The following is a 20,122-nucleotide window of genomic DNA, read 5'->3' on the forward strand; positions in this document are numbered from 1 at the left end:
AAGGTGTTGTACGGAAGGGACCCGCCCCACTTGGTGCATTTTGGGAGTAGCAGCACACCCGTGTCTTCAGTAGAGGAGTATTTGGAGGAGAGGGATAAGACACTGGAAGAGTTAAAAAGACATCTGTTGAGGGCTCAACAGATTATGAAGAAACAGGCTGATGGGCATCGGAAGGATATTCAGTTTGAGGTGGGCAAGAAGGTATTTTTGAAACTCCGCCCATATCGACAAAAAACGATCGCCAACCGGAGGAATGAAAAACTGGCTCCACGATACTTCGGCCCTTATGAAGTGTTGGAGAAAATTGGAGCCGTGGCCTATCGTCTGAAGCTACCACCGACGGCAACGATCCACCCTGTTTTCCATGTATCCCAGCTAAGGAGAGCCATTGGGGATCATGCTACCAGTACGGAGTTGCCAGGGACTTTAACTAAGGAGATGGAGATGATACTGGAACCTTTGGAGCTCATGGAGATTCGTCAGAAAGCAGATGGAGCAACTGAAGTCCTGATCAAATGGAAGAACCTCCATGACTACGAGGCCACGTGGGAGCCATACGAGCGGATGAAGCGACAGTTTCCTGACTTCTACCTTGAGGACAAAGTGGTTCTTTGGGAGGGCGGTAATGTTAGACCGGTCCAAGGAGGACCGGTCCAGCCGGCCCAGCCTCTTGGGCCGGCTCAGTTCGTGTACGCCAGGAGAGGCCGGCGGAAGCAAGGAGAGGGAAATTAGGTGGGGTCCGCTTGAATTTCAAATTGAATCTTGGAGCCAAGAGGGGGAGCAAGGGTAATTAGGTCCTTTTGTATTAGATTTGAATTGTATGCATTAAGTAGGGAGAAAAGAGGGGATTAGGGTTATGTCATGTTTTGGTGAAAGTTTTCTTGTCTTCTTGGATTGCTAGGGCTCTAGATCTAATTCTAGAGATTGGGAGAGTGCGATCCTCCTCTCGGATAGAGGATCCTTGTATCTTTGCTAATTTCCTTGCATCTACTAGTAAAATACAAGTTTTTCCTACGATTTTCTCTCAGTTTTCTACAGTTTTTTCACTGTTTTCTCTGTTTTCCTGCTCCGGACAGCAGTATTTCGTGGAGATTTGTTGTAAAGGTGAATAGGAAATACTTGATTTCAAGTATTTCCAATCACATTCCTCATCAGTCTCTACAGCATGGTTATAGTTGAGTTAGTTTTATTTGTTTAGCAGTTGATCTATTAGGTTTTCTCCCTAAATTGACTTGCTAGAAATTCCAGCAAGCCTTAGTTATATAGCATCCGCAATCTGGAGGAAGATGGTGACAGCTTGTACAGGGCTTCCAGCTCATGCATAAAGACCAGGAATTGTTGAAATCCAACCATTCCCAGTGCAAGGATCCGACGGACACAAAGATCAATCCATGGGATGCTCTCATGGATCACGTCATAATGGAGGAACGAATTTAGGAAAGATTTTATTAGAAATTTTATGTAATCTATTATTTTCTCATTTAAATATCTTGTATAGATCTATAAATAGGGAAGATAGTAATGAATAAAGCAAGCTTTTCCCTCTCGATTTCCCGGTTTTAACATGGTATCAGAGACTTGACAAAAGACGAAGCCTCGCAGCTGTGAGACGGATCTGTGTCGACGAAAGGCGAAGTAGCGGCAGACGAAGTCGTCCCTACAAGTTGGAACAACCGCGAGGGCCTCCGAGGAACTTCTGCTGGACGAAACCAACCGAAGACACACGCTCGAGCATGCTCAGGAGGAACTTCGGAAGAAGACGCACAGAGAAGACTTCCGCTCGGGCACAGGACGCTCGGATACGCTCGCTTCAGAGGTAGTCCTAGTTCGTCTTCTTGCCATAGACGCTCGGACACGGGACTTCCGCACAGAGAAGACTTCCGCTCGGGCACGGGACGTTCGGACACGCTTGCCACAGACAGAAGCCTCGGTTCTGCCTGTTCCGATTCTGCTAGGCACGATCGTCGAAGGAGCCTAGTCGAACAGAGCGAGGCTGCGAGCTCGAGCTGCTCCCGCTTGAGTCCCTTCGTGTGTGCCCTAGCTGTTATTGTGCTAAATGAAAAAAAGACTGGGTTCAGTCTATTAAACAGAGGAGGGCTCATACCCGAGCCTCTTAAAGCTCGGCTCATCAAACCGAGAGAAAACCAATTCCTTTTGTTTTGACAAGGTTTTCAGCCTTTATTGTTGATATTACCTAATCAGACAGCCTTTATTGCTTATATAATCAGCCTTTATTGTTGAAATAGCCGTTATTTCTGATATTATCAGCCTTCATTGTTGATAGTCTTGTGTTATAACAATGACTGAGCAGTCCAAAGCTTCAATAAAGAAGTCATTGAAAGGCTCAGACAACTCCTGGTATCTCTTGAAAAACCTCAATCTCCTGCATCTCCCTCTCTTGCACTTTCAGGTATGTTTCCCATATTCACTGGATTAAGTACCTCTAGAAATTATTCTAAAAGAATATGGATTATTGACTCAGGAGCCACAGATCACATGACAAACTCCACTACCCATTTCATCAATTATGATCCTTGCTCAATAGACAAGAAAATCATCACTGCTGATGGTTCTTTTGTCAAAGTAGAAGGCCAAGGAGACATACCCTTATCCCCTTCCCTCACTCTAAAAAATGTGCTCCATGTTCCTCAATTATCCACAAATCTTATATCCATACAAAAACTTACCAGGGATCATAATTGCCAAGTTTTATTTAACCCTTCCTTTTTCCTATTTCAGGATCAGGAATCGGGGAAGACGATTGGACTTGCTAAAGAGAGAGGTGGGTTGTACTACCTGGAAGAGCCAAACAAATCTAGCTGCTCTATGTTATCCCTAGTTGACAAGAAATCTACCATTTGGCTTAATCACTTCAGATTAGGACATCCATCAATAGAAATCTTGAAATACATTTATCCAAAACTTTTCCATAAATTAGAAAATGAAAATTTTCATTGTGAAACCTGCGAATTAGCCAAACACAAAATAACCTCCTTTCCAAACAAGAATGAAAGATGCAATACTCCTTTCTATCTCATTCATAGTGACATATGGGGACCCTCAAAAATTCCCAACATCTCCTGGGCTCGTTGGTTTGTATCTTTCATTGATGATTGCACTCGGGTTTCTTGGGTCTATCTCCTCAAAAATAAATCAGACGTTAGCATCATTCTTCCCATTTTTCACACCATGATCCATAATCAATTCGGGGTAAAAAAAAAAAGAGATTTCGTTCAGATAATGCTAAAGACTACTTCAATCAAACCATACACTCTTACTTTCAGAGTGAAGATATCATCCACGAGTCCTCCTGCGTTCACACCCCACAATAAAAAGGAGTTGCAGGAAGGAAAAATGATCACCTCCTAGCCTCCACTCGTGCCTTCCTACTCCACCATAATATACTCAAATCCTACTAGGGAGAAGCTCTCCTAACTGCCACCTACCTCATAAACCGACTACCGTCAAAAACCTTGGGAATGAAAGCTCCAATGGATATTTTATCCTCCTTTTACCCCGAGTTTCGAACCCATAATAACCTTACACACAGAATCTTTGGGTGCACTGCCTATGTCCATATCCACAGCCATAACAGAGGAAAAGTAGATCCAAGGGCACTCAAATGTATCTTCATTGGATACTCTGCCACCTAGAAAGGGTACAAATGCTATCACCCCCCTACAAAGAAAATACTTGTATCCATTGATGTCACATTTGATGAACAAAACTCCTACTTTACGAAACCTCATCTTCAGGGGGAGACTGAAACAAAGGAAGAAGATGAAAGTATGCTTGCACCTGTTGACCTTCCTCCACCACATCAAATCAATCCTCCTGAAACTCAAACTAGGGAAGCTGAAGATAAAACTATCCTTAGATTTGGGAAGGTATATTCCAGGCGTACAAGTTCAACCTATACTCCGAAGCAGATCCAAGAATCTGAGCCGTCTCCTGAAAATAAGGTAAACTCTTCACTTCCCTTATACCCTATAACCAACTCTATATCCTTCAATAATTTTTCCTCCACACACAAAAACTTCCTGATTACACTAGATGATATTCATATTCCTAAAGATATTTCTGAGGCACTATCTGATGTAAAGTAGAAAAATGCCATGAAAGATGAAATGCAGGCTCTAGAGAAGAACAAGACATTGGAGATCATCAATCTACCAACAGGAAAAAAACCGGTCAGCTGCAAATGGGTGTTCTCTATAAAATACAAATCTGATGGCACACTGGAAAGATACAAAGTAAAAGTAGTGGCGAAAGGTTACACTCAGACATATGGCATTGACTACCAGGAAACTTTTACACCAGTAGCCAAAATGAACACTGTCAGAATTCTACTCTCAATAGCAGCTAAGTACAATTGGCATCTAGAACAATTGGATGTAAAAAACGCATTCCTACATGGAGATCTAGAAGAAGAAATATTTATGGAAATACCACCATGATTTAAGAAAAATTTTGGTGGTAATAAGGCGTGCAAATTAAAAAAGGCCCTATATGGGCTCAAACAATCACCAAAGGCTTGGTTTGGAAGGTTCTTTAAGTTTATGCTCCTTAATTGGTATAAACAAAGCCAAGGGGATCATACAATATTCTTTAACATTCAGACTCAGGGGGAGTCACAATATTGCTAGTTGATGATATTATCTTGACTGAAAATAATGGAAAGGAGAAAGATAGTCTAAGGAAAAGTCTTACCAAGGAATTTGACATCAAAGAACTTGGTAGACTAAAATACTTTCTTGGAATTGAGGTAGCTCACTCCAGCAATGGAATCTTCATCTCACAACAAAAGTACATTAAAGATCTTCTGAAAGAAACAGGGAAACTAGCCTATAAGCCAGCACCAACACTAGTAGAACCTAATCTTAAACTGGGGGAAGCTAGAGAAGATCCAGATGTGGATAAAGGGGCCTACCAGAGACTTGTAGGAAAATTAATCTATCTTTCCCACACTAGACAGATATAACATTTGTTGTAAGCATGGTCAGTCAGTTTATGCAGAATCCAAAGCAAGTCCATATGCAAGCGGTTCACAGGATATTGCACAACCTTAAAGGAAACCTAGGAAAATGGATTCTCTTTAAGAGAGATCGTAAAATAACCTTAGAAATATACACGGATGCTGACTATGCAGGATCACCTGTTGACAGAAGATCTGCCTCTGGATACTGCACATTCCTTGGAGGTAACTTAGTTACATTGAGAAGCAAGAAACAGAATGTGGTGGCAAGATCCAGTGCATAAGCAGAATATCGAGCTATGTGCTTGGGAATATGTGAGCTACTATGGATCAAAATAATCCTAGAAGACTTAAAGGTTAAATGGGATGAGCCCATGAAGCTACATTGTGATAACAAATCAGCAATCAGCATAGCCCACAATCCAGTCCAGCATGACAGGACCAAGCACATAGAAGTGGACAGACATTTCATTAAAGAAAAACTAGACAGTGGTCTAGTAAGTGTCGACCATGTATCATCAAGGGATCAACTTGCAGATATCATTACCAAAGGATTGGACAGTTCTGTCTTTCTCAGAATGATTGACAAGCTCGGAATGACAGATCCATATTCCCCAACTTGAGGGGAAGTGTTGAAATTCAGCCGCACCCAGTGCAAGGATCCGACGGACACAAAGATCAATCCGTGGGATGCTCTCATGGATCATGCCATAATGGAGAAACGAATTTAGGAAAGATTTTATTAGAAATTTTATATAATATTTTGTTTCCTCATTTAGATATCTTGTATAGATCTATAAATAGGGAAGATAGTAATGAACAAAGCAAGCTTTTCCCTCTCGATTTCCCAATTTTAACAGGAATATCAATGAAGATTTTGATAGGAGGCGGTTGCAGAAATCCAATTCCCATTAGCTGAAATTGAATTTCAACAATCCAAATACAATCTCCAAGGCTATTTGTAGGAAGATAACGGAAGACAACTCTCTTCAAGTGATGAAATAGGGAAGAAAACGAACAAGAAACAATGGATCCTCAATTGGAGAGGAGGATCCGGCTCTCCCAAATCTCTAGCCGGTGGCTAGAGCCCAAAACTCCTTAAGAACACTCTAAATTTCAGCAAGCACAAGATAAAATCTAACCCTACGTTAAACAATATATTCAAAGCATACAAAATATAGTTAATGTCAAAACAACCCTCATAATTTGAATTTCCCTCCCAAACCCTTCTTTAAGTCCCTCTTAATTGCTAGACTGTTGGGCCCCACCTCAATTAAGCAGACGCCTGTTCCGCCTAAACAGGCGGAAGCCTGTTCCGCATCTAACAATACCCCCTCCCAAAGACCCACCTTGTCCGCAAGGTGGAAAGACAGCTCCTTCCTCAACTTCCTCGTCATCACAATCAGTGAAAACCTGAAGAGTTTGGTCCTTACACTTGTGTCCCGATGTATACCTCTTCTCACATCTGAAACACAACCCCTTCGCCCTCTTCTCCTGTAGCTCCATCTTTGTGAGTTTCTGAAGTTTTCCCTTGGTCTTCCTCCTATAGACTTCTCTTTCAGGGTCTCATTAAGAGTACCCGATGTCGGCTCCTTGGATGTCAAAAAGGTGGTGGGCATCATATACGAACCTCCTGAGTTGTTGCCTCCAGCCACTCTCTCCATATACCTTTGATCCTCCACTAGATGGGCTAGCTTCATAGCCTCTCCCAAATCACAGGGCCTCATCACTCTAATTGTCGCCCGAATCTCTGGTTTGAGCCATTTAATAAAGTTTCCCTCTAGTACAATCTCTGGAAGCCGGTCAAGTCGGCTGGCCAAGTACTCAAACTGCTCATGGTACTCCATAATTGTCCCCTCCTACGTCAGGGCAAAAAACTTCTCATAGGAGTCCCCTCCCCTACTGGTTCGAAAACGTTACAACAAAGAGTCCTTAAACTCCCTCCAAGTCCATATGGGTCGTCTCGTATCACTCCACTATTACTATGTTAGAGCTTTTTCCTCCAAGCACATCTCGGTTGCTGTCAGTCTCTCCTCCTTTGTCAATCTATTCATGGTAAAGTACATTGCCACATTGTAGATCCACCCATTTGCATTATCTCCCTCAAAAATATGCATCTTCAACTTTCTCACCCTTGGATCTCCTTTGTCACCTCTGCTTCCTCTAAAGCTTCTCATTCCCCAAGGGGTGGTTCCCCCCAATTTTGCCAATCATCCCTTCTCCGCCGTATCCAAACCTTTCATCGCAAGTCCACCTTCTCCTTCAAATTCAGCATCCCTTCGATCATATTCAGCCCCTCTCCTTTCAAATTTGGCACCCCTTTGATCATAATCAAACCCTCGTCTTTCAAATTCAATCACTCTCCTTTTAAATTCAACTCCACTCCACACATGCTCAACCCCCTCACACTTCTCCACATACCCTCTATCGGACTCCTCCCTAGGAATAGGCTCTAGGGGAGGCATTTTTTTATACTCAATCCAAAATCTTCACCTCCAGATCTTCTCTTTGTCTTATTGGCATAGGGATTTCCCCACTTCCTTGGTTGTTGGCGGCTTCCCTCACCTCCGTCGGAGATGTTTTGGTTTGGCCCTCGAGCAATTTCTTCAACCTCTCCTCTAGGATGGAAAATTTTCCATTGATCTTCCGTGGACAGCTGCAATTTGACTTTTGTAATTTGAAATTTAGATTTGAAAATCTGGAATTTCATATTTCATTTGTTCAATCTACGCATCCAACGCTTCCACTGTTCTTTCCATAGGAAGCAAAAATGACCAAAAAACAATGGATTTGGTGGTCAAACAGCCAAATTCAGCAATACAGAGGGGCAAACATAGCAAAAATCAGAAAGGAAGTCCTATATTTCTGCCTAGGACAACCCTCTGATACCACTTTGATAGGAGGCGGTTGCAAAAATCCAATTCCCCAGCAATTCAAATACAATCTCCAAGGCTATTTGTAGGAAGATAATGGAAGAAAACTCTCTTCAATTGATGAAATAGGAAAGAAAATGAACAAGATACAACGGATCCTCAATTGAAGAGAAGGATCCGGTTCTCCCAAATCTCTAGCCAGTGGCTAGAGCCCAAAACTCCCTAAGAACACTCTAAATTTCAGCAAACATAAGATAAAACCTAACCCTAGATTAAACAATATATTTAAAACATACAAAATATAGTTAATGCCAAAACGGCCCTCAGAATGTAAATTTTCATCATAATCCCCTCTTTAAGATCCTCTTAATTGTTGGCCTTAATCGTTGCTGGACTGCTAAGCCCACCTTAATTAAATAGGCGCATATTCCGCCTAATCAGGCCAAAGGTTGTTCCGCCTAATCAGGCCAAAGGTTGTTCCGCCGAATAATCAGAAGCCTGTTCCACGTCTAACAGATTTGGAAAAGATTGAAGCAGCTGCAGAATCTCCTCAACAGCTTTTCCTTGGCAAGATTGGTGGAAAGACAACAAGAAAAGGGTGTGAGGCTGAACCGATGAACCAATTCCTGCTGCAGGAGATCATTCCCAAACAAAAAAAATCAATTACAAAGCAAGGTTGTTGAAGTAGTTTACTCTTACTAAAGTTTTGTTGTAATTTCTATTTCTCTCTATAATTGGAGACAACTAGTTTCGTAGATTTTTATTGGCAACATTTCGCCTTGTAAAGTTGCTTCTAGAGCGTCTTGAATAGTTCTCGGTAATAACAATGACTCTTCTCCTATTTTCAAGATTATTTTGCCTTTCTAAGATAGTTGGCGAATTTATGTTGCATGAGGTTTATAAATGAGTTCTGATATATATAGAAAAGCAATTATGTATGTCATGCCTCCCCGCACCCCTCTTGACTTCCATTCATGGTATGCCTAAAGGTCCCAAATTCAAGTTGAGAGCCTCTCTCATGCATTCCTTTCTATTCCTCACGCATGTCGCCGCCACATTCCTCATTTCAGCGATCGTAGTCACCGCCGCCTCCTCCTTGCCAAGTTCTCTTCATCTACAAGAAACTCCTCTTCCTCCATCACATCTGTTCACCATCGATGATAACACTAAATTCTAAAATTTTATTTCTTTCCTAAATCTATTTTCTTTATTTTGTTTATTAAGGGTTTCTTGTTTCATTGAATATTTGCAAGTTTCATTTTTTTTTCCAAATATAAATTTTCACTCAAGGATTTTGTGAAAAAATGGTTAAGAGTCATAGAAAAGACCCAACATGGAGGCGTAGCATGCAAATTGATATTCGAGGGAATAATAAGACTTAAATTCTAAAGTACAACAAATGCGAGAAGATTGTGAAAGTGGGTGTTACAAGAATGAAAGAGTACCTTAATGACTCTCACAAGGATGTTCCACCATGTGCCATGGCACTGATAGAGGAGATTGATAGGAAGTGGATGCACTTTTCACAAAAATCAGCGGATGAAATACGAAAAATTCAGAAGATCATCCCAAAATATTTTTTACTGAAAGAACTAGAGAAATATAAGATACAATTGGATCTTCAATTGGAGAGGAAGAACCGGCTCTCCCAAATCTCTAACCTCCAGCTAGAGCCCAAAACCTACAATAAACTAAATTCAGCAAACTCCCAAAACATAATATGAAATCACCCCATAGTTAACCTTAAATAAGCTCCTATAATTCCCTCCCAAATCAGTCTCCTTTCCCTAAATAAATTGCTCTTAGATTTGAATTCAAATTAGATTTATTTCCCTAATTAATTCCCTCCCAATTATAATTAAAGTTTTCCTAAAGAATCCCCCCCTAAATTCCTCCTCATTTTTTATAAATAATTCCCTCTAAGATTTTGAATTCAAATTAAGTCTCTTACCCTAAATAATTCCCTCCCAATTGTAATTAAAAATTTTCCTAAATAATTCCCCTTTCATTAAGAACCTTCCTAAATCCCTCCCAATCAAATCGGTCGCTCCATCAATACTCCTCTCCCAAAGTGCCACATTGTTCTCAAGGTAGAACGAAGGAAACTATTGTTGAAGTACTGGGTTAATAGCACTAGACTGAAAAAAAGACGGTCACTAGGTCAAATGATCCCTGCCTCTAGCATCTCCCTGATCAATCTCTCCATGTCATCCTCCTGGAGTCAGGGAGAATGGTATGGACGAACACTAATATTTGAGATTCCATTCCAAATGATAGCATGCTCGTGTTCCCGGGGAGGAAGCAACGAACTAGCTGGAACACCTCTCGATATTCCTATAGCAGTGACTACACCAAGTATGGTGCTTCTTTCTTCTCCGCATCTTATTTTCTTTCCAAACTCTGCAACTCTACCAAAAATTTTACTCCATTTCCCATCCTTGGAAGTGGTTCCAAAAGTGGCATCTCCTCTTCTTTTCCCAAAATTTTCACCTCCTAATTCTCCCTCATTATGTCACGCCTAGCCCGGATACTCAAATTAATGAGGGAAGAACAAAAAGTTGGACGAATGTAACATTTCCTTCAATTTCATAAGTAATTTAACAATTAACTTCTCAATAAAACTGAAGAGCCGCTATCAAAAAAAATTTCATAAAACAACTTATACCATTTTTCAATCTAAGTAATTATATTGATCATATATTACATGTTTTCATTTGTGCGTCGTCCTCTATAGACGTACTCCTCTCAGTCATTTCTGTCTTTAGAGACTTACCTTAAAATATTAATTTAATGGATTGAGCTTACATGATAAACTCAGTTGATAATCACACTTGAAAAAGTAACAATATTTTTATATACATAAAATAAACGTATTCAAGTGACTTTCTTTTACATTTATATATAAATTTACATAAATCATTTCTCTTTCTTGTGACATACATTCTTTATTTATATTTATCATATTATTTAAATATATTTATCAATTAGCATATTCATTTTCCTTTTTTCGTTTAGTTAGGAGCGTCATCTAAATGTACCAATAAATGTACAATTATTTCTATTTTCATTTTCATTTCCGTTTAACGTGCATGGGTACGTTGCTTTCCCATCCAATACCATATGAGGGTGAACTACTGCAATTTGCATGCATATATCTTTTTCTTTTTTTCCAAAGTTAACCATATTTACTTTCAAATTCATTTTCTTTTACAAATGCATTTATATCCATACTATCATGTATTTAATATACATTTCTTCTACCATATTCATTTAATGTCAAAAGTTCATCATCACATATTGCATTTGAATCGTCTTATACATAATAACTTCAAAATATAAATAAAATAATTATTTAAACATTACTTTAGAATTTAAATAGAAATTCAACAATAAAATTGTTATACACAATTGTAATTAACCATTTTATTTATTTTGCGGTTGTTCAATTCCTTTTTAAATCTTCAATTCTCAGTACTTCCAACGCTCCTCTCTCCCAATTATGAAATCTTCCACTATTGACATTAATTTCATCATTTAGCACTTGAATTTATAATCCCACAACAATTCAAAAACAAATCATTAAATTGATTTGACTAACATCTTTAAAGATAATTTCGAATACAATTTGAAATAACTACATCATCAAGATTTCCCTTCCTTCTTTAAAAACACCTTCAACTGTCGGATTTAAACTTGTTGTAATTCAATTCTTCCTACAACAATATTGTCTCTTCACTTAAGAGAATTATAAAATTTTCTTTCTCTTGGTTTGAACAGAAAATAAAAAAATAAGGGAATTTACTTGCACTTATTTGTGAAGGAATTTTAAAAAAATCCAAATATTTCCTCTTTCACAGTCAGATTATCTTCCTTTCTAAAATCATACACTATTAGTCATTAAAATAAATTTTATAAATTCTATTCTTTAAAATTAAACAAAAGATATATGATTAAAATCACAAAGGAGGATTTTTCCAACCCAAAATCCTTCTTTTTTCTCTCCCATATTTCTTTCTTTTTCTTTCTCAATTCTTTTTTATGCAATCCTTTAAGATAATTAATCCTTTCATAAGATTAAATCACAAAATAAATGCATAAAAGATGCATAAAATGTGAAAACCTACATTCTTCTCCTTATCTATCTCGTTCGGCCTTTGTTCACTTTTCGTTCATTTGATTCCAAAGGAGCGAGTGAAACGAACATATATCTCACGATGAGTTGTTAATTTTCTCCCTCGTACACGATCCTTCGCTCAACGGCTCGATTCGACTCCGTCTGGGAGGGTTACACACGTCAGTCACGATTCATCCGTCCCAGTCTGCAATTCGCGTAACTGCTCGCCCGTTGAATGAATAAATCGGTTCAGTTGAACCGGTCAGGTCTGGTTCTCACACATTATCCCTATATTAGGGTTTCTCTCATTTTCTTGTCCAGTCAACGATGCTTTCACCTCCAATGTTGTCGGTTTGGTTTATCCCTCAAGCAACTTCTTTATCATCACCTTCATGATGACAAATTTTTCATCAATCTTCTCATGAATGACTGAAATTGTTTTTCAAAACCTGAAATCTTTTCTACAAAATCAGATTTCAATTGTCTAATCTCCCTTTTCAATACTTTTATCTTTCTTCCCGCCATAGGTACCTGGATCTAGGCTCTGATACCAATTTGATAGGAAGTTGATGCACTTTTTATAAAAATCAACTGATGAAACATGAAAAATTGGGAAGAATGCCCCAATATAATTTTTATTGAAAAACCTATAAAGAGAAATGCAATATACAATTGGATCTTCAATTGAAGAGGAAGATTCAGCTCTCCCAAATCCCTAGCTACTAGCTAGAGCCCAAATAACCTAGAATTGAAGAGGAAGTCAAGCAGTAAATTGCCTTCACTATATCTTCAGCAAATGAACTCAAAGAATTTCTAATAACAATAATGATAAAGTGTTCATTGCTCTTAAACTTTATCGAGTCGTCCAAATATTTTAGATCACTATGAGACGTACATGTTCACTCCATATTGATATAAGGATTTAAGTTTTTCTTCATATCAGCAAATAAATAAGAAAAAGACTAAAATTTTTACAAGAAAAGCCAAGCCCTTAATGTTGTTTATATCAACCTTAAACATTAAAACATCATGCAATTAAGAGAAACAACCCAAGAACTTCTATATTTTGATGATGATGTAAATCCAACTTGAAATAGTTGGATAAGTCAAATGATGGAGAAAAATATGATAATGGACCTAAGAAATTTAATATCCTTTAAAATATTCCATATTTTTCTAGATATGTGTGTGCCAATTCGACATTTATACTTAAATTTGAGATTCCAAAATTCCAAGTTTACACAATAGAACTCCTTCGCTTTTAATTTTTCTAGCAAAGCTTCTAGCCACCCATTTGAAAAAATATCTGTGACATTCAAAAAATACTTTTAACCTATATGAAGATACTTCAATTCAATTCAAAAAATTTTCAAGTTGTTTATCATATGATAGATAAACAATATGTGCAACTTTGCAAAAGCATAAGGAAGCACTACTAGAAATGGGTCGATATACATGTAGTGGTAAATGCAACTATAACCATGTAATAGTAAATTCAAAGCTACATAACACGTGTACCAACAAGAGTACACATACAAAGAAGCTGACTTAATAGTTAAGTATGCCTCAAAAGTCGATGGTCATTCGATGTTCCAATATTAATGCTCTCAAAGACGAGCTCAAAGCAAAGCGCCACAAAACCAAAATTCATAGCATCTATATCAAACAAAGTTTATAGGAAATAAAACTACTGAGACCCATCAATCTCATATCTCTTAACTTGGTTATAATTACTAGAAATTAAAATGTTCTGTTAGCTAAGATATTTATGCAAAAATATGCAAGCAAGAGAGCAAATCCTCAAGAACACATTTAAAAACTAAGCTAGAGAATTAGCTAGCATTCTAAATTTAAGGAAAAACTTCCCCTTTTGCAAAAATCTTTTTACCCTTCACCTAATCATCCATACGTCCATATAATATAAGCCGGAATTAAAATTAAAATAATAGCATTAAGCATTCATATCATTGATCAATTATTCCTTAGAGGATGATTGATAAATGTACCACAGAATTCATATGTATTTATATATCTAACACCTAAATTTTTGTATTTACTTATATAAAATCATAGTGTCTAAACAACATCATATATATATATGAAAAGATATATTCAACTATAAATAAGTTAATGTTTGTGATATTTATGCCATTTGGAGATTAATGTGTTATATAAATAAATGTAAAACTTTAGGTGTTAATATGCAAATACGTAAGAATTTCCTGGCATGTTTGTAAACCTCCCTATTCCTTACCCAATTAATATATAATCTACAAAATTAAAAACTAAAATTAGTGTTTCAACAGAGGCTCAAATCTTTGGAAAAAGAAGACGATGGTTTAAGCACGCACATAACCTAATCCATGAAGCTTCCAACAATGCAAAATATGGAAAACGGTAGATGTACATAGCCTTACCCCGGAAATGTATTCTTACTAAGAAAATTTAGGGATTTTCCACCTTAAATTAATTCATATAAAGAACCAAACGATTTAATCTTAACAAGCATTTCAACTATCTAATATAGGTTTCCATAATCAAACTTGCAGATTTAGTCAGGCTAAAGACCGAAATAAACTTTATCAGATAGGCTTTCCCAGCCGGAAGCTTGGTGCGTAAGGGTAATGCTAGTAGGAAAGCGGCCTCACTCCGGCGAGCCCTCTCACAGGCACCGGCAGCCTCCAACCGTGGCTGGAGGGGACCAAGGAAAAAGAAAATGGAGGAGATAGGGGGAAAGAGGTAGGGCACCATACACTTTAGCTCAATCTTACCTCAAACTCTCCGAAGGCCAGCCTAAAACCGGCGACCTCCTCCCTCCCGGCGGCGCCACTTCCTTTCCGGTCTCTCCGCTGTGACTCCTGCCTGCTCTTTACTCTAAAGTGACCTCCGCGCTCTGCGTGCTCCTCCGGCCCGCCACCATTTAACTAGGGCGCGGGTCCACTGCCGGCACCAATACACAGAGCCCATTTTCTTATTATTAGAAACAGTTGTGCTACTTTTAAAATAAGTTTTGCCTCATTTGTATCTTTAGATAATTATATATGGATTTTCTATATAAATATATTGCCTTATATTTGAATTTTCAAATAGTAAAGTACTTTATAAATTATTTGGTTTATTTTTAGAATAGCCCTATTTATGTTAAAATATAAAGTGCAATAATTCATAAACAACAAAAGAATCATTATTTTTAATTCAATCATTAAGCAAACAAACAAAGTACTTCATTGTTGTATTTTGTGATGAACCAAAGAACTTTAAAAGAAAGTAAGAAATGAGAACAAAAAAATTTCTCTCCTAAATAAGTGAATTTTTTTCCTAAAATGACTAAATTTAAGTAAAAATGGTACATAAATAATTTTTTTTTAATTCCTTAAATTTTTCAAAATAAATTTTAAATTTACTCCAATTTCTCTCCTCTTTTCTTTGGGTGTATCATAACATTCAATTTAGACTTTGTTTAGGACGACTTTCTTACTGCTTCTCAAAACATCTTTTTAGTACAAAAACTTTAAAGCTGATCTAAAAAGTAGTAAGAAAGCCGTCCCAAATGAAGCCTTAGCCTTTTGAAAAAACATTTAACGTACTCTAATGCTTGATGATTCAAAATTTGACATCCAAAAAATTCATACTACATTATTTAGTAAAGCACTAATTAGAATTGTTGGTTATTATTTTAAATGAACAATTATCCTCTTGCAATGAAAATATAACAAGGCTTGTTTGAGATAAGTTTTTTACTACTTTTTAAAACAATTTTTCAGTACATAAGTTTTTAGAATCATAAATTTTTGTGTTAAAAAACTATTCTAGAAAATAGTAAGAAAGTTATCTCAACGAAGTTTAAGTCAATAAAAAAATTTAGTCATTATTTATTGTCATTATGCTTTGCTATTGGATGATTTCAAACTTATTTCAAATCTAAGAACTTGTAAATTTATTAAGAGTGGACTCACTAATTTATTCAGTGATTAATATAAGACACGTGTTAAAGGCTGTGAAAAAGAAATAAATCTTGAGGGGAAAAGTCAAAGTTATACAAAAGGATGGTTCAAATATATTTTCATAGATATAGCGAAGAAAAGGAAGCAAAAAAGAAAACAAAAGGATCAAAAGGCTCTCACTCTAATGTTTGATGATGATGAGAGGGAGAAAAAAGATTTAAGAAGAGCACACTCCTTCATCCATCAACATGCTTCTAAGGTTTTGTTTGGAACAACTTTCTTATTACGTTTTATTTGAGACAATTTTTTTACTATTTTCTAAAACAACTTTTTGTTACAAAAATTTTTGAACTAGAATTTTTTGTACTAAAAAACCGTGATTAAGAAAGATGTCACAAACGAGAGAGATTATTACATGCAGAGTCTGGACACAAAGAATCATTTGATTTTTTTTACTGTGAATAGTAAAAGTGCAGTAATGAATAATAATTGCGCTTTTATTGTTCACAGTCACAAAACTGAACGGTTCTCTATTTCTAGGCTCCACACATAATAATCTCTCCACAAACACATAATAATCTCACCACAAACGAAGCCTTATATTGCATGCTAGTTTTATATAAAGGGAGTTTTCTAGTTGTTTTACACATATTTATCATTCTTATCATAACTCACATATGCATTCTAGCTCTCTCTAGAACGAATAGTAGACTCCAAAGATTATTTAAGTATTCACTTTGAATATATTATGCACTTATGATAATATACAATGACATATTACCCATATTTGTTCTTTTAGGAGACCTTCAAATAGTAATGTATGTAATCCAAAAGGAGCATTATATAGACCGAAATGGGTTTGGGTACTGATAGCTATTGTCTTTATATAAATGAAATTTGATTATTGTCCAAAGAATTTTGCTACCTAGAGAAACCAGTTTATATTTATTTTTCTTATGAGTTTTAGATTCTCCACAAATGCAAGATCTTATAGTTAATTTATATCTTAAAGAGATCGAGGATTTATCCCCTTAAGAAAACTCTCGGTTAAAGACCACTTATATTTTTGTGATTACAATGCTAGTTTAAAGCTTTAAGATTTATCAACGGAGAAAAACTTTTCATCTTAAATTTGTTACCGGGCTAAGGTTCTGTTTTGGACAACTTTATAACTACTTTGCTTTTTCAGACAACAACCATAATAATCTCTCCACAGATAGTAGTGAAATTTTTTTTTTTTTTACAGCAATTTCACAAATAACTTTATAAAATGCTTCAATCAACCCAAATAGTATCACCCAAGATTCACCAAATTTAGGCTTAGGCTTTGTTTGGATTTGCTTCCTTAATATTTTCTAAAATAATTTCTTAGTAAATTTTTTTTTGCTTTTTATACTAAAAAACTACTACTTTAAAAAATAGTAAAAAAAATCCAAACTGCAACAGCTATCATTGTAATCTTAGCCACCTAAAAAACCCCATGTAGTCATTTTATATATCAACTTGACTTTGATGATAATAAATATATGCTTAAAAATCATTACAAATTTATTAAATATTTTCAAGATCATTAGATTAGATCAATAAATTTTAAGAAAATTAATCAAAATTCATAAAGATTAATTTGAAGAGCTTGCATGTCATCACCTATTATTGCTTTAAAAAAATAGTCTTTACAGCATATGGAAAATGATAAATTTTCATAAATTTTAATTAAGCTATTCTATCAAAATTAAGCTTCAATTTCATCGTCATTAACACCAGAAAATTTCTAAGATGTGGGCAGCCTATATATTTATTAACTAAATATGGAAAAAAAATCTCTATATTTTTACTTATAAGTTTGTCCCCCTAAAAATTAAGCCTAGTTCCACCCCGGCGCAAAGAGAGGAAGCCACAAACAAGTGATGCTAGGAAAGAAAAACACATACACTATCGTACCCATAGAATGCCTTAATAATTCCAAAAGCACAAGTACCTTTCAAAATCCATGTACAAGAGATAACGAGCAATTTGCACTGCAATTATTGTCGGAAACCTCACCATACACAAGATACATGCTACAAGTTACATGGAAAACAGATCAATAGCAAACAAAATGAACCTGATAGACAGATCACACTCTCAAACACATAAGGCTGAATCATCTCATTTCAATAAATAACAATTAGAACATCTTTTCAAACTGTTAAAATCCAGTTCTTCACCAAATGCTCCTACCAATTGAGAGATTATTCTGTGCGGTGTTCGGACGCGTCCGGAGGCTAATCCGGGCGCGCTACATCACCCAATAACTATGCATTGGGTGATGTGACACGCCCGGATTGACCTCCGGACGCATCCGGACACCGCACAGAATATTTTTTCCAATTCTATGGCACAAACATGTAACATTCCTTCGGCACTTTCTACTCTTGAGGAAACCAGTCCATAGATTATAAATTTAGGGGCATCTGATCATATGACTAGCTCTTCCAAGTTATTTTAATTCCTATGAACCTTCTCTTGGTTAAGAAAAAATGAGAATTGCAAAAGGAAGTTTTTCATTGATTACTGGCAAAGAGCATATTAAAATTTCAGAAAAAATTACCTTAAATCGGTTTTACACGTATCAAAAATTCCCTACAATCTTCTTTCAGTTAGTAAGATACCTAAAAATTTTAACGGTTCAATGTCCTTTTTTCTTCCACTTGCATTTTGCCCATACTTTTACTCAACTACGATAAACAATCTTTGGACACACAGAGAGTCATAGAGATATGAGGACTAGTGGTAGTACTAGTAATTTTCCTTCGATATATAATGCTTTATGAAATATAGGGGAAGAATTATCACCAATGAACACTAAACATCAACTAAAGGTTCAGGTTTATGTTAGGAAAAAGTTTCTTATAAAGGATATTACTCAAAGACGTAGGAGTAGTACCACCAATTGAAACTAATCCTCTACCAAAACTTCAAATTTATGTGACGAAAAAGTTCCTTACAAAGGATATAACTTTAGATGTTTCTCCAGCAATCAACCAATCTTAAGTTGGTGATTGATGGTTCAAAACCTCAATGTAAGATCTCTTTTACACCCATTTTATCTTCCAATCTTGTTTTGACCTTGACCTACTTACTGCTTTTAGAATCGAAAATCATCTTTGCATCTCCAATTACTAAAGATCTATCAGGCTATCCTATGAAAGCCTATACAACAACAACAACAACATCAAGCCTTTTCCCCACTACGTGGGGTCGGCTACATGAATCTTTATTCTCCATTGTGTCCTATTAAAGGTCAAATTATCGTTTAAATATAATAAAATCTAATAAAGAAAGGTCATTCCTAATATTTTCTAACCAGGTTTTTTTAGGTATGCCTCAACCTTTCTTAACATAAGTCAAATCTAATACCTCTACTCTCCTAACCAGGTCATTGGAAGGCCGCCATTTTATGTGACCAAACCATCTAAGGCGACTCTCTCTAATCTTATCTTCTAATGGAGCTACTCCAACATTTTCACGTATATGCTCATTTCGTATCCTTTCTCTAAGGGTAAAGCCACTCATCCACCTGAGCATCCTCATCTATGCCACACTTAACTTAATATAATGCTTCTCTTTTAATGGTCAACATTCAGCACCATAAAGCATTGCAGGCCTCACTACCTGAAAGTGCTCAGATGACACTAGAAAGTGCTCTGAAATCACTTGAAAGTTCGTTAGGGATGTTAAGCCCTCATGAACTGGCCCAAGGCTAACAAAAAAAAGAGGTGAATTGGATAACTTTAAAATTAAAGATAAAACTCAAACCAAAATCACCACAGAAATCAAAGTGCGGAAATTAAATAACGCGGAAGCAATATTAAGAAAAGAACACACCGGATTTATAGTGGTTCGGTCAAACCTTGACCTACGTTCACTCCTTGGAGGCACCCTCCAAGTATTGCACTACAAAAGTGTCTCTCCTTTAGCCCCCACAGCTAGGCGGAGAAGCCCTTAAAAAATCACTTCCACCTTCCCCGGTGCGGCGGAGTTGCCGGGTCCTTTGACACCAAGGAGATCTTCTTCTTTGGTGAACTTACCTCGAAACAAGCCTTGAATCCGATGGTACTAAGGTGCAAGTTCGCCGGAGAAACCGTGTGGAACCCCCTCCACACTCCCTTGAGTCCCCCCTCACAGGATCTTCTCCCTCTCAAACTCCACCCTTTCCTCTCTCCCTTCCAAGCTC

At 36.8% G+C, this 20,122-nt stretch overlaps 1 protein-coding gene across 3 annotated transcripts in view; it reads right to left on the reverse strand.

Moving 5' to 3' along the window:
* Positions 1-14,925, reverse strand: part of LOC110096449 (protein DEFECTIVE IN MERISTEM SILENCING 3) — a 39,317-nt gene extending 24,392 nt beyond the window's left edge. For 2 of the 3 annotated variants that reach the window (XM_020822436.2, XM_020822430.2), the window contains exon 1: positions 14,734-14,925. The gene's annotated coding sequence lies outside the window, so the exon portion shown is untranslated. The remainder of the gene's footprint in view (positions 1-14,733) is intronic. The other variant, XM_020822423.2, reaches the window with a different exon arrangement.
* Between the last annotated feature and the right edge of the window lie 5,197 nt (positions 14,926-20,122).

Source organism: Dendrobium catenatum, unplaced genomic scaffold (assembly GCF_001605985.2).
Source record: "Dendrobium catenatum unplaced genomic scaffold, ASM160598v2 fragScaff_scaffold_716, whole genome shotgun sequence".
NCBI lineage: Eukaryota > Viridiplantae > Streptophyta > Magnoliopsida > Asparagales > Orchidaceae > Dendrobium > Dendrobium catenatum.